The sequence below is a fragment of the Coturnix japonica genome, chromosome 4 (genome assembly GCF_001577835.2).
Source record: "Coturnix japonica isolate 7356 chromosome 4, Coturnix japonica 2.1, whole genome shotgun sequence".
NCBI lineage: Eukaryota > Metazoa > Chordata > Aves > Galliformes > Phasianidae > Coturnix > Coturnix japonica.
This window is the reverse complement of record NC_029519.1, coordinates 16,254,790-16,270,033: the sequence shown is the minus strand read 5'-3', so window position 1 is coordinate 16,270,033 and position 15,244 is coordinate 16,254,790. Positions and strand designations below refer to the sequence as shown.

Below are 15,244 nucleotides of genomic sequence, written 5' to 3'. Positions count from 1 at the left end.
GGGTGCAGGGAGACAAGACTGCAGCAACAACCTCAGGGTCAAGTCCATTGACAGGCAGGTTTTCAAGTGTGCTCTCAAAAAATGCAGCATATACATCCCTTTGGGATTTCATAGGCTAGGTGAGCGAGCAGGTGAAAATAAGAGTGAGGCAGGTATTTTAGATGGTATCACAGCAGGACTGGAATCATACTTCTGTGCTGTGTTTTTCAGTGTATTTAATGCGAATTAGGGCTTCTGGCTTTGCCCCACACCCTAGGCTGGCAGGCTCCTCTAAAGCAGGTATGTGTGCGCAGTGGTGCTGTGGCTGGGGCAGGTAGCTTGGGGACCAGCTGGAGACAGCTGGTCTGGCTGAGGAAACAGCAGGCTGCTCCTACGCTCTCAGATGATCAGGCACAGATTCACAGCTCAGTGCTGCTTTTCATGCTGGGATCAGAAGGAGAGAGTAGGCTGAGGCTCGGGGCTTCAAAACCAGGCTTTGCTTTGGAGATGCAGTCGTCTTATTTACACAAGGAACTGAGAACCAGAACCCCCATATAAACAGCTTTTATCCTTTCACATCTTTGTGGCTCTGTTTTTTGTGGGCATTTTTTTTCCCCCTCCAAACAAACATCCTCTCCTGCATGTAGATGCTGACATTTCTTTCAATAAGCTTCCAGCAGAGGGTTGAAATAGGTGTGTCCTTCCAGAAAGCCAGGTTGTTTGAATAACTCCTGCTTCCAACAGGCATTTGGGAGGTACACTTGTCTGCGAGGGGAGTGCCCCCAGTTCTGCAGTGAATGAGGCAGTTCTTTGAAGAATCAAGATCTCAGTAATTAACAGCTGATCTGCTGTTTGTTTTATAAGATTCAGTGTCTTCTGGGTCTGTTTCCACACCTCTTGCAAGCCAGGCTGGAATCCCCAGGCCTCTTCTTCCTGCTTTACGGCTGCTGTAACCAGGAGGAACTACATTCTGGCAGCCTAACAGCCGTGACCTTTTCTTCATCTGAGCAAGGGGCTTTTCTTTCAGCATCCTGACAAATGTCTTTGCCCTACAAATAACTTTTGCAAACACGGAAAGCATCACTGGTCAGAACGGAGAAATGCATGCTACTTGGAGATGCGTTAAGCTGCAGCGTTCCACAGAGGCACCAGGCGCTGTGACCACACATCTAGTGCTGGGCTCAGGTAGAGCGTAGTATGAGCTCCTGTGGTGTGTGCTCATAGCCAGGCTGCAGAGAGATCTTCTGCAGAGTTTGGAGTGCACCAGGACAAGAGTGGGGTAGCTGAACGCAGTGCTCTATCTGCAGGAGGACATGAGGGCAGTGGAGATGTTCCCTTTGTCCTACGTGGGCTGGGATGCTCCGTGTTTTTGTTTTTCATGGTTTCATAGCTTTGCACAGGAAAAAAAGACTAGTTAGCACAAAAAGCGTGCCATATGCTGCTGCATATGGCTGAAACATCTGCATATGTACCCAGAGATCTGATACGTGTAGGGAACTTCTGTTACAAATCTAGCAGTGGAAGAATTATCTTTGGGATTTGTATATAAATATACATATACGCACACATATATTTTAATCTTTAAGGCCTTAACTATATAGTGGGTAAAGCTCATTGAGGGAATTCAGTCTCTTGGCTTTGCCTTGATGTCTTCACGAGCAAGCGATGTACACAGAAGGTACTGACCAGAGTGCCAGATTCTTTCTTCTATGTCTGCTCATACAGTACCTACAGGGATGGAATCCCTTATCCTTGCAAGGGGTACAAGGAAATACTACAAGTCAGTGAGTGAAGTGATGGTTCCATGCTTCCCCACTGAGCTAGGAAGATGCTGCCCCTGAGGAGTCCCGACATGGGGATCTGAAGCATGAAGTGCTTTTTCTAAGCACATATGAATGCAAAGTATCCACCTCCTTCTGTTGTATTTGTGGTGCAAAATTCTCAATCACATGTAAATTCCCCCAAACATTTCAGCAGATGGCAGCTATAGGCAGATGGTGGAGGTGGATAGAGGGTGAAGAGATGGAAAATCATCTGACAAAACTAATGGAGGAACCAATTGAGCTAGTCCATAAATATAAATGTATTCCAGACTGCATTCTTCATACCTCACTTTGTCATCATACAGGGGGTGGACTACTGATGGGGAAAGGCAGATGGAAGGTGGGGGAAGGTGAGTCAGCAGGCTTTGATCATGACTTGGGTTGCTCGCTGGGAAAATTCTTCACCTGCATCTTCCCAGTTCCCCTGTGCAAGAAGAGGAGATGTTAACGCCCATGGGGTAAGTGGGAACACCTGAAGGTGGCTGCCTACAATGGGGCCGCCTGCTACGGAGGTGGTGGTACACAGGGCAAGGCTGTGTTTCTGCTGTTCCAGCCACCTCCTTACCAAGCACTTCTGCAACAAGTGCGTAAGGCACATCTTTGTGCCACTCTAATGCTCCCGCAGAGTCACGCACTGTTACGCTTGACAGGGAAATGACTGAGTATATTTCAGTAGATCAGAGAGTTGATTGTACACGCACAGGCGCCGCACACAAACCTCCCCAACTCACTGGGTTGTTTCGAGACAGCTATAATTAGGTGTAATAACTGCAATCAGAATTAAAGCTCCTTTTAATGGGGATACTTACTTCTTAATTCAGTATTAAAGTGGTCTATTTCAATATTGGATAAACACTTCAGAGAAATCAATGAAAACTAAATTGCACAAACAATTGATTTGGTCTTGGGTAAAAACTGTTGGGGGACAAAAAAGAGAGAGAAGAGAGAGAGAAAGGAGCTTACGTTGAAGTCCTAGGCTTCAAAACAACATGAGCTAAGAAATAACATGTTATCTACTTGTTCCGTACTGCATGTAAGAAAACATACGATTCCTAAGGAAGGTTTCTTGGATGGCAGAAATTCCTAGACACTATTTTAATTATCGTGTGCCAATAGTGCAGCATTTGTGGAAGGTGTCATCTAATTAAACTAGAATTTTTAAGTACCAGCCAGCAAGAAGGGCAGTAATAAGGGACCAAGATCTGTCTGTAATGCAGATGGGATGTGCAACTGTAATAGTATGGCTTTAGGCAATATTTAATTGAGTGGTTAAATTATCTTTTCCAGACGGGAAAATAAATTACTGCTCATCTCTCCAATTTATTTTAGCTTCTCCACTTTCTGTTTCCTGAGGGAGTGGTGAGGGAGTGTAGGACATCCCTAAATATGTCCAGGATGATTTATTCTCCCTATATACCACAGACCTCATGCTTTAAGGATGTATACGCACATGGAAGGTGGAATGTATGTGGCTGTAGCTGTGCACTCACTCTTTGGAAGGATATGGTGCTGGTCAGTGCGGTGTTGTCACCAAGGTCTGGCTGTGCTGGTGGGCTGCTGGGCTGGCAGATGTAGCATCCCTGTACAGTCACCTGGTCTCTGGCTCTTTGCCACTACTCCTTGGCAGAGACCCCAGGCAGCTGAGACACCTCTAGCCTAGCCCTGCTGAGCTGCTGTGATCTTACAGGTCCCGCTGTATATATATATGCGTTTAAACGTATATATACATTTAAAAACTACATCTATATTCTGCAGCCAGATCCAGAGCGTGTGTTCTGCCAGCTCTGTGCTGTGTGCCTGGGAAGATGTTCCAAGCTCTGGGACAGCCTGAAAATCTTCCCTTTGGCTCACAGCTTTTTGTAGCTCATGATTGTCTAGGGAAATTTTCAGCTTGCATTTTATAATTCCTCAGGTTGCCCCAAATCAGCCAAACAAGCGCACAGAAATACACAGCAGTGTCTGGTGCGTGGGAGCAGAACGTGAAACATTAGTGGAAAGTTTCAGTTACTTATATTGGTTGCACGTGACTTCAGATCTCCGGGCTGGATGAACTTTTTCCACAACCAAGTGTCCCCATCCAGACATGGCTACGTGATGCTGCATTAGCTGCAGTGCTTTCTGCAGGCTGCGGGAGCACGGCTGCTTCCTGAGCTGCCAGTGGGTCTTCTGGGACAGTCTGTCCCAGGATCAGAACTGGCTGCCCATGTTGGAAGCAGGTTGGGGTGCTGTGTGAAGGGCTGGTGTGGTTTTGACGAGTGCTCCATGCCTAGAAATGAATTTCTCCTATCTGCTGTGTGATTCACAGCCTGGCCAAACAACTGTGCTTTTTGATGTTGGGGACATAGCATTTCTTTTTATGGCAGAATGCTGGTTTCAGTCTGTCAGCTTCCAGACACATTCACTTTGCACTTGGGCAGCTCTCCTTCCAGCCACAGACAGATGGAAGTAACCACATTCTCCATAAAATTCTGCTGAAATTCTGGTGGGGAGAGGAGGGTGAGGTGCTTGGAGGTGCGCATGCAGCTTTTCAGGCCTTCTCCCCCAAAAGCTTTGTGCCACTGCAGGATGATCTCCTCATTACTGGAGTATTGTGGCTATGGATATCTGCTGTCCTCTCTGCCAGCACCACCACATCTGGAGCTGGAAGCCAGTGCCTTCCTTACCCCAAAATGAAGGTGTGATGGAAAGGAGGCATGTTCCTACATTGGCAGTTTTATTTTTAAAACGAGCATGCACAGATGCTTTTTAAGCTGCCTGGAACATTAATTTAGTACCCACTGCTTCTGAAAGCATTTTACTTTCCTTTCCAATCAGCCTCTCTCCCTTAGCCTGGTTGAAGTCTTCCATGCAAACAGCCCCTAAACACTGATGTGGGGCAGGAGCAGCAGCAAGGAGCAGCTGCATGGTAAGGAGGTAAGGCTTGTTCTGTACCCACAACTATAAATCAGCAGTAAATCCAATCTCCAAATATATTTTATTGTGTGTCCCTGCACATCCATAAATGATGTTCCATATTGGCATTGCAGAAACAGTAAGTACTTACAATTTCTACATTTGCTTTAATTAAAATGTATTTAAAGCCCAAGTACAAATCAAGATTGGATTCCAGTGATTTGTTGCTCTCAGTGGTGAGTATTTATTCCCATTCAGCTCTTGTGCATACTTTCTGACTGCAACATGAGAACAGTTCAAACTTCCTGACTTTGGATCTGATGGTTGAAATGTTTCTTTGTAGAAAAGAATATTTTGCTTGCTAAGCCTCAGCTTCAAAGATGCTTTTCTCTGCCTCTCAGATTGTTCCTGCTGTCGACCGTAATAGACTGCTCATTAGAAAGACGCCCTAAGAGCAATGGGCACAGATCTATTTCTTCTCTATTTCTTCTCCTGTGATGTCTGGCTAGGCTGTTCCAAAAGCTGATGGATCTGGGAGAGATGAGCAATTCAGTTCTTGTGGTGAGAAGGAAAACTCTCTGGACAAGTGGCATTTCTAGTCCTCTAACAGCCACTGGACTGGCTGATGGCGGGGAGGAGGCTGTGGCTAAACAGATGTGTGAGGACTGGTCCCTCTAGAAACCTTGCACCAAAGTGGGCAGCAGGAAGGAACTGATGGCATCGTTCCCTCTGTGAACAAGCCCTGCAGAATGGCCTCAGGTGTTAAGGCTCCCCTGGGCACCAGGAGCATGAAGCACAGACTCATAGGGTTTGGCTAATGGGACTCCTTCCATCAAGTTCTCCATTGCCTGTGGAGCAGCAGCATGCTGTTGTGGAGGAAGTCTCTTTAGAAATTCCATTTAGGAGATGCACTGGAGATATTGGCTCACAGAAGTTGAGCTGAGTGGGTGGCTGCTCCTGCCAACGGAGCTCCATGCAGAAACACAGCTGTGCTGAACAGCTCCCAGTCAAACAACAGGGAAGTGTCACATCAACTCCAGCCTCTTATCTTGTGCACAAGAACATGAGAAAAGTAGCAATGTGTGCACTTTGATTTACATCATGTGGATCTCCTGAACCAAAAGCCTGCAGAACTGAAGGTGCTGATTGTGCAGGGCTGTGGCTATGAGGAGCTCACAGGTTGGTCGTGCCAGCAGGCTTCTGCCTGCTGCTTTGATCCCCTACCACCTGCTGAGACGGATGTAAACCACTGACACGTTTCCATGGGTACCCGTTTGTAATGCTGCTCTTGGGTAGGATTCAGGGTTTGTCTCTCCCAAAGTCTGAAGCTTTTCAGTAGCTATTGTGAAGGATTTGTGCTGTTACCTGCCCACACCAGGGCAGGTGGGGTGTGCTGCTCGCTCTTCTCTTTCCATTCAGAGAAGTGCTGACATGGCACAGCAGGTGCCATGTGAAGAGATCCGAGCTTTCCGCCAGTTGCCCACTGAGCTCCGCAGCGGTTCGAGCTTCTTGAGAGGTTCATTTAACTCATAAGGAGTACTGCATTTGCACTTATGCTGCTTCGGGTATCTAAGCTAGTTTCTGAGAAGTACCTACCTAGAGCGTTCACACTCCTGCTGCCGTGTGATGCCTCTCCCAGGGCCAATGTGATGCCTGAGCCTGAACACCTTGAAGTACAAAAAGCACGTCTTTGAGGGAAAATAATTGCTATTTCCATCCAGACAGGATCTGCAGGAACCAGGGCTGAGCCAGGCTCCATCTACCCAGAGCCCTGCGTATCAAGCAGACAGGGCACTGCCCTCAAGACAGGATGTTTGCTGCTCTCTGAGGGCAAACACCAGAGAGGTGGCTGTGGGGAGACTCCCGCAAACTCACCTCCAGCTCTTCACAGCCAGGCTGCTCACAGCCGCGCCATCACCACTGCTGCAGGGGGTTCTTCCCATGTGCGGTAACACAACTTGTCTCTGAGAGACTGTGTTTGCTTTTGGTTGTAGCCAGTACCCCAGAGAGTAGCTCCAGGCTGGGCTTGCTCTTTGGTGCTCAGCCATCCCATTCATCCATCAGTGGGGAGCTGCCCATCTCTTATCACTGAATTTGGGCTTAGAGCTCCTTGACAGAAAATAGGAAGGTTATTTTACATGTGGAGGAATTTATTAAGCCTGGACCTGGATCTCATTTTTATGCAATGCAAATGAGTAATAACAAGCCTTCTTCATTACCAGCTGAGCGCTTGGGCCATGGCTATTAAATCCCCACCTCCCTTCAGTCTGTTTCTATCAGACTGCCACATTAAGCCGCAACCTCATCGGAATTCATAAAGCCAGCCCAGACTTGTGTTGGGATCTGAGCCTGCAAAATTAAAACTCGAGTAGCAGAACACAATATTTCTTTGGCTATTGAGAGGAGCAAGCCGGGATATTTTGGGGCATGGTGTGTTGAATGAGGCATGACATCACCGTGATTACTTGTGATAATGAAACATTTCACAACAGCCATATGGTGAGGGAAAAAAAATAAGGGTTCATTTATCTCACTGCTCTGATCTGGTGACATAACACTGACATAATGGGCAGAACCATCCTGGGTTTTGTAGTCCAGGAGTGATTTGCATCACACAGCGCTGACTGTATGCCTTGGGGGTGGCTGCAGAGGAGCACCCAGCTGTGTGCAGTCCACCAAGCTGCCTAGGACGTGCCTGGAAGGACAGCGCTGCATCCAGACCTTTGCACATGTGAGACCAATGTTGATTCTTTGCAGATCTTTCATCTAGTTGGAATTCTGCTTGGTAGCTGAGTGTTAACACTAGAACTTTAAAAATATTAATGGCCTTTCTTTACATAAAATGCAAAGAGCAGGGAACTGCCTAAGGGAGCAGCGGTGATTCCGACCTCTTTTTATATGGGAATCCCTTTCTACCAGGAGACCTGCCTTCAGTTCAGGCTTTCCAACAGCAGATTTGTTCCAAAACACAGCTTCTCCCTCAAGCAAGCTGACCGCAGCCCTCCTGCAGGAGCCCTGGCTGCTCCAACCAGGCAGAGCTGGCTCCAGATGGCAGAGCCCCAAAGCTCCTTGCCCCAGTCCTGATGTCCCAGTGAGACCCCAAGCAGGGAAAGACTTCTGGTCTCTTCCCCTTAAAGTGTCCTGCTTTTTGTGGGGAAAATAAGTACTTGGTAAAGCAATGAAAGGAAAAGGTCCCATGACTCTCTGTTGCAGGTTCTAACTCATTTGTCTGGGAGTACTGAGTGTCAGTGATGGTTATGGATTTTACACCATGCTCCCCCTTGAGTGATTTCACTCCTCGGAGACTCACTCTCAAATACTGAGTCGAGTCCTGAAGGTGAGAAAGGCAAGAGGAACCCCTTATCTGTGGATTCGGATGGCATTTTGTGTAGGCTGAGCACCAACTGTTCAGCCTCTTGTGGATCCTGCTCTGCTGGTCTGCAGCGCCGTGTGCTGAGCGAAGAAATGCATATCCCAGGGAGCTCCTCAGAGATTTGGTGGAATGAAAGGAGGATGTAAAAGGCTGTGAGCTGCCTTTTCTTTGCAGGCGAAAGCTATCAGCGCTTTACCTGGAGCAGTTCCAGAAACTGTAATTATGCTTTTGTGTATGAAAGGAGAAGTGTGTTTGTACCTGACCTGGTGTCTGGGGAGACGAGATGTTCTGTCTTGGGATATTGTCACCCTGGGGCTGAGCTGCCTGCACACAGCTGTCACAGGGTGCAGATTTCCCCTGCAGTGTGGTCACAGTGATCTGACATTATTCATCCAAGTCTATGGCAGTCTTTTCTGCTTTCATTGCCTTTGGGTCAGGCTCCTGCTGGTCAAACAGTGCTAATGCTGGTAGGACAGATTCTTCAGACCTCAGCCTGTAATTTCAGTACTATTGCATTACCTTTAAAAGAACCAAAAAGTTTCCCAGCGAGACACAGGTTATTTAGATAGAAGGTGATGACTTGTACTAAAGTCTTCTGAACTCCCGAGCAACCTTTTGCTGACATCCCTGGCGCTGACAGGCTGCAAAGCAGAGATGGCCATGCAGAGCATCTTTGCCACGGCGAAGTCCTCACCAAGAACCGTGGGCAGGGTCTGGGTACAACCTGGAATTGCAGGTTGGCTACTAGATTATGACATGCGATGTGACTGAACTAACTTCCCCCGGCGTCATAGCCTGAAATAAACTGATTTGAAGCAACGCGTGGCTCGCTTCGAGGACGGGTATTAGAGCCGTGCGGGCGCTGAAATGTCACCCAACGCCCTGGCGCGGCCGTGGGCCATTCCCTGCTGCGCAGCGACACCTACAGGGAGGGACCCGCACATCACCGAGCTCTGCATGGGACTTGCTGTCCTAAAACTCAGCGCTGGGGAGGCTTAGCAGGTAGTGTGAAAGGAAATATCCTCTGTGCCGTTATGCATTTGGTTTTATTAATATATATATATATAAGAGATGAAAGAATGTAATATTTGAATGTATAACTTAGGAAAAGGGCTAAGGAAGTCAACATGTGAACTCCGGGCTTCCCAAAGAGACTGGTGGAAACCAATATGATCAAGCACCAATTGCCTTCAAGTAAGGCAAAAGCAACTGCATCCCGGGTGCAGCTGACAGTATCTGCTGGTGCTGTGCCTTCAGAGGCGGTTCAACAGCCATAGAGCTCAAGTACGTGAATTTAAGACTCAGAGTTTGCCTTCACATCACCCTAGCTGCTTCTCCCTGAGCCATCACCCCCTGCAGTTTTGTACCCTGTGCAGGCAGTGTAGCTTTATATGTGCATATTTCTTTGCAGTTACAGAGAATTGCCAGTGTGTCCGTTTCAGTTTTTAATGTGGGCGCTGACCTTAATCACAGCCCCTGAGCAGTGCTGGCTGGAAGGGAGCTCTGGCCCCCACTCCAGCTCCAAGCAGGATCACCACTAGCACAAGCCCAGCTCAGCTGCAGCTTTACCATGCTGAGTCTTGAAAACATCTAAGAACGAAGATTTCACCATGGCTCTTAGGGCAACCCATGATGCATAACCGCTGCCAGTGAAGAATATTACGCCTTGGAGCTGACTCAGTCCCCAGGGATGTTTAACAGCAGTTCTTATGTTGTAGCCAGCCAACAGATTTGAGCTATTAGCATTAACACCAACAATTGCTGCGTTACCCTCCACCTTTCCCTTTTTCGCTTTGCTTCCATAAGCTGTTAGTCATTACTCCCCAGGCCACTTCCAGAGGTGTCCTCCTGCTCCTCTTCAGCTGCAGCTCTTCAGTCCAATAGCAGCAATATTTGCTAGTTTGTGAGAGATGATGTGAGATGGGAGAGATCATTGTTTTGCCAGAACACCGTGATCCTTAACCGAGCTCCCTGAAAAGCCCAGGTACATCATAATGCTATCAATTTCTCACTGTATCAGATTAATTTTGAGCGGGAACTGCTCAACTGAAGGAGACCGTACCAGCAAAAAGCATGTTTATTTTTCCTCTGTGTGCAGCAGTGACCGTGTCTTCATACAAGACTTCATGCAATGCCCATCAAAGGCCAAATCCCTACTAACCTCAGCAGACACATTAGCAAGCAGAGCAAGGGAAACACCTCCCTGCAACAAAGCAGCATAAGACTCAATGAAATGTGAGTATTATTTATTTAGAAAATAATTGCCCTATCATTGGCGGGCATCAGTGAAACAGAAGCATCTGTCATGTAGCCTTGGGCTACTGCTGAGCTGAGGCTCACACTGCTGCGTGCTGTACACGGTGTACCCTCATGTACTATTCGTTTCAGCCCCTGCAGCCTCCAAGCTTAACTGGCACACAGTGATTCTTCTTGGAAGCTTTTTGTATTTTACAATTTCTAATCTGTTTAATTCCTTACTTTAATGATTGCTTGTCATTTTTACCAAGAGGGGTTGAAAGAGACATTTGACACCGCACCAAGTGGAGAACTACTTGTGGGCTACTTCTGCTACTTAACATGTCAGTTCAGCCGCATATCAGGGAGAAGGAGAGCAGTCTTAGATTGGTGAAATGCTTGACAGAGGGACCTGATGGAGAAACCAGGAGCTGTGCTCTCATTGAGTTACAAGCAGGCCATTGTGGCCTCAGCATTGTTCCTTCACCTGAAAGACAAACCGAGGCTCTGGCTGGACACAAATATCTTGTGGGTGAGTACTGGATCAGAACAAATAACTCCTGTCAGCATAGCTGACCTTGGAGATTTTTATTAGCTAATTTAGATGCCACACGCAAAGGGCAGATTGAAGCTACAGTCTTGGTTAAAATTTAGCTCTCTCTTAATTGAGTTGAAGAAGTCTGGCTTACATCCTAAACTGTTGGCATCCTGTATTGCTACGAGAGTGCTGCTATTTGTTTTATTGGAGGATGCAAATAACATCAGTGGCATAGTGGTACATGGCTCAGTATGTAACAAGATCGGGAAAAGCCGGTCATTTTATAAACGTTAATAAAACTGTCTAAATTCTGTGATGGAGCTGGTGCATCTTGCGGTGCTTTCCAGGACACAGGATGAGTAGGGACCATTTGCTCTATCAGTTCCAATGAAAATAAAACAGATTTTCAGGAATGGAGAGAAGGAAAAGTAATTTTTGTGTAATCACTGCGAAGCTCATCAGAAATGATGCACTTTTAAAGACTGTTTCAGCAGAGAAATGACATTTTTCATTATCTCCCCACGCAGTACATTTGTGTAATGTTTCCAGTTGTTGTGCTGGATCATTTACTCCTGAGCACTGTTATTTTTAGTCTCTCTTTTGAAGCACTTGCATATGTATTTCTCTGTATCTATTTATCTTTCTACAGGCAGCATTTCAGCGTACCAGAAGTCTCGTGGTTCACCTGAAGTCAGACAGTACTCTCAGAGTCTCAGAAGTACGCAGCTAAATATGTTGAGGTCTAACTGCTCCACTAAGGCCTTCTCAGAATCTCTACTCTCTACTGCCAATGGCTCACGGTGCTTGAGCAAAGATTTCCCAAGCTGTTCATGAAAGGATGTTATGAGGTCAGCCAGGATCTGGCTGGAGTCTGAAACCTTTGGATTCTAAAACTCATTTTGAAGGAATTTTGGACTTTAAGAGCTTTTCCTAACCAAAATGAGCACTATATTTTATCAGCTGGATTATATTCAGAATGGAGAATTTGCATTCATGTCTCTCAGCAGGCTTTGGAAGTACTTTAACCCCATGTAAGGCAACCTGTTGATCACAGCCTGAACCTCTGATTAACCATCTAAGGCAAGTGATGGGTCAGCTGCAGGAGCACAGGTGAAGGTAATTCAGCTGAGCTCCCAGAAGGGGTTGAGTTTGACTCCACGTCTCCTAGATCCCATTTAAGGGCTGACCACCATTAAGGTAGTATCTCTTTTTGGAGATTGTTCCTGTGTGGAGTTTTTGTGGCAAGCTTTGAAACTGGTGAGTATCCATTTGGACTGTGAGCCTCAACACTGGTGAGTCTTTTCTTACATACCCTCTAGCTATCCATTCACTTTATATAATTACAACTATACATTTGTATAGCTACAACTGTATGCTCCCATTCTCAGCCATTCTGAATGGCTCTCGATACAGCACTGAGCTGTGATTTTGGTTCTTTGTGTTATTTTCGTGACCAACAGGCTTAACAGATAGCCTTATTAAGCATGTGGGACTTCTTTGTATGTTTCTGCCTCTGCGAGATGAAAGTAAAATGCAGATGGTTCTTTGAAACTACAGGACTAGATCCTTGTGACAAAGGCAGAAGGGCTGGGGAGCCATGAATGTTCCCAAACTGGCAGCGGTAGTAGGGGAGGCACAGCTAACAGTGCTGTCCTGTTGCCATATGGCCACATGTACTGGGTAGGAAGGCTATAATGTTGCAGTTTGGCCATCCTGATTGTCTGACAGTAGAAATGCCTTCTGTGAAAGAAGGAAAGCCATATGGGTATGGCCATGATCCAGCCCTAATACAAAAGAGGTTTTCCCTCTTATTTTATGCTAACAGTATCAGTCTTGGAGCCAAAGGGGTATGTTTTACACTTCTGAAGAAGTCACTGAAGATCTGGACTCTTCCTGCTGCTTCTGTGCTCCCCTGTAAGCAAGATGTGACTGTAAGCCTACCACAGAAGCTGCCTTTTGAAGTGAAAGGGCTGTTGTCCCACAGCAGCACAGCATGGGCAGAGCTAACAGGCATGGAGCCTTACAGTTCCCATTGCATAAAATAACATCCTTTTTATGAGCAGACATTATTCAAGCTGTAAGTCACACACACTTCCAGCACTATAAAACACAGCTCTAGAACTGGCCAGGAAACAGCTGCTTTTTCCAGTTTGTTTGCATTTGTAGATGGGGGATTCCACTTAATGTTTGTCACAGCACCCTCTGCTTTTCATGTTGACAGATCCCTCCTCCCCGCCGCTACCAGTGCACTCCAGCCCTGGCTTCATCCTGCTCTGTCTAATGGTGCATGTGCCAACCTCAAAACTTGCTCTGCTGGTACAAGGAATTGCCATGGATGTATTTATTCCAGCCAGCATCTTGCTTCCAGTGGTGCTTGCAAACACTGCAAGAAAACACAGCCTTTTCTACGTCACCTGCTGGGAGCTGATGCTGCTCAGCTGTGTATGCCGGGTGCCTGCAGAGTGCTGGCTGCTGCAGCCTAAACCTGCTCCAGGGCCAGCTGGCAAGGAAATAATGGGGATGATGGCAGGGAGGGCTTTTGCCTGTGCCTTGCAAATAATTGGTTTTCTGGTAAAGGGGCAGGGAAATTTCCCGGAGAATCAGACAGTGAAGATAAAACTAATACAGGATAAACACAGATGGCTGGGTTGTTGCTTTATGCCTCTGCAGTTGGATATGGAGGTAGAAAAGTCTCCAGTTGTTGATGCTTTTTTTTTTTTTCTGGGCACTTAGAGTGTCTCAGTTATACTGTTTTGGCTGGATTCTTTTTTTTTTCTTGGGAATCATATGAATTACCTAGAAAAATAATCTCCTCTTTGTGATAAAGCCCTTCTGGCAAAGGTGGAAAGCAGCTTGTATTCTGTTTCAGCTCAAGCCTGTGAGACAAATCTACAACTTTGATTGTATAGTCAATATTGCCTAGGCAGCACTATAAAATGTCACATACTGGCCTAGTTCCTGTAATATGTAAGACCAATTCCATTTGCCAGAACAGACAGAGGGAATTTCTTCCTCTTCACTCAAGTTCATTATCTACAGTTTCACTTGTAATTGGTAAGTATGGGTTGATTTATATCAGCTGTGGGAATGGAGCCTTTCCCACTCTTAGTGTAGGGCCTCAGGTATTTCACAATGGGTGTGGAAGGCAGCCATTTCTGTCAGTAGCTCTATGTTGTCTCTGAAAAATGACAGCAATTATAGCAGGAGGTGGAAATTAGCCTGGAAGACTTCTAACCTCCATTAGCTAGTAAGACTATCTTAGCTCTTTACTCTGACTTATCCTAGAAACAGGCAACAAGGTTATAACAGAAACTATACTCCTATAAAGCCCATATAAACAGTTTCTTTGTTAAACCACAGCATTAGTGATAGTCTGGTTCTAAATCCACAAAGCTGGTGCTCAAGTCTGCAATGTGGTCTATGCTTTCCTTTGAGAAGCTGGACTTTTGGACTGGAGTATCACAAAGAAACAACTCTTTCTTCCTGGGGTGCAGAAGTTCAAAAACAGAATATTTGCAGTACTGCTGGAACCGTAATAACATAAAGAAAATGAAAGGGTTTGGTAGGAAGAGATAACAGCTTCACATAGATCAACTGGCATCGCTAGAAAAAAAGGGATACTGTTCTGGCACAGAAGCCTTCATTATGTAGCAAGAGACTGACAGCCCCTAGAATAATCAGTTTGTTTTCTCAAGTCTATCAGATGCTGTAATAAAAATGTTATCATGCCTTACAAACACCAGCTCTCTACATAGGAATTTTCCCTCTGTACTTCAGATCCAGTCACAAACATTATGTATCTTTCCCCCAGCCATGGCAAACCATGACCTGAAATAAAGCTGTGTCTCACACCTGCCCTTCTACATCAGTGCCTCTGGGGCTACTCCATAACCCTGTAACATACATTTGCTACATCTGATTAAGTGGTTAATAGCCTCAAGGAAGGCTCTACTCAGTATTGCTTGCTTGATGCTAGGAAATGTCATTTCAAAAGCTGGATCCCAGGGATTACTTGGCATTTCTGCAGGATCAGCCCTTCTAAGTTGTGTCTATTCATCATTCCTTCCACGTATCATCTTCTGTTCTGATCTTCTGGCTTATATCCTCTAGTCTGATAAATCATCAAGGAAAAAAATCCTTGAATATTACATATACACGTACATCCTCACAGAATCACAGAATGACCCGGGTTGGAAGGGGCCTCAAGGATCATGTAGTTCCAACCCCCCTGCCTGGCAGGGCCACCAAACATACACATTTACTAGATCAGGTTGCCCAGGGCCTCGTCCAACCTGGTCTTGAACACCACCAAGGACGGGGCATCCACAACCTCCCTGGGCAGCCTGTTCCAGGGCCTAACCACTCTCCTAGTGAAGAACTTCCCCCTAACATCCAACCTAAATC

At 46.2% G+C, this 15,244-nt stretch overlaps 1 long non-coding RNA gene across 1 annotated transcript; it reads left to right on the top strand.

Moving 5' to 3' along the window:
* The first annotated feature begins 5,250 nt into the window (after window positions 1-5,250).
* Window positions 5,251-14,889, top strand: LOC107312893. Its single transcript, XR_001554684.2, has 3 exons — window positions 5,251-10,834; window positions 11,490-12,097; window positions 12,666-14,889. It is a non-coding gene; the product is annotated as an uncharacterized LOC107312893 (long non-coding RNA).
* Window positions 14,890-15,244: the final 355 nt, after the last annotated feature.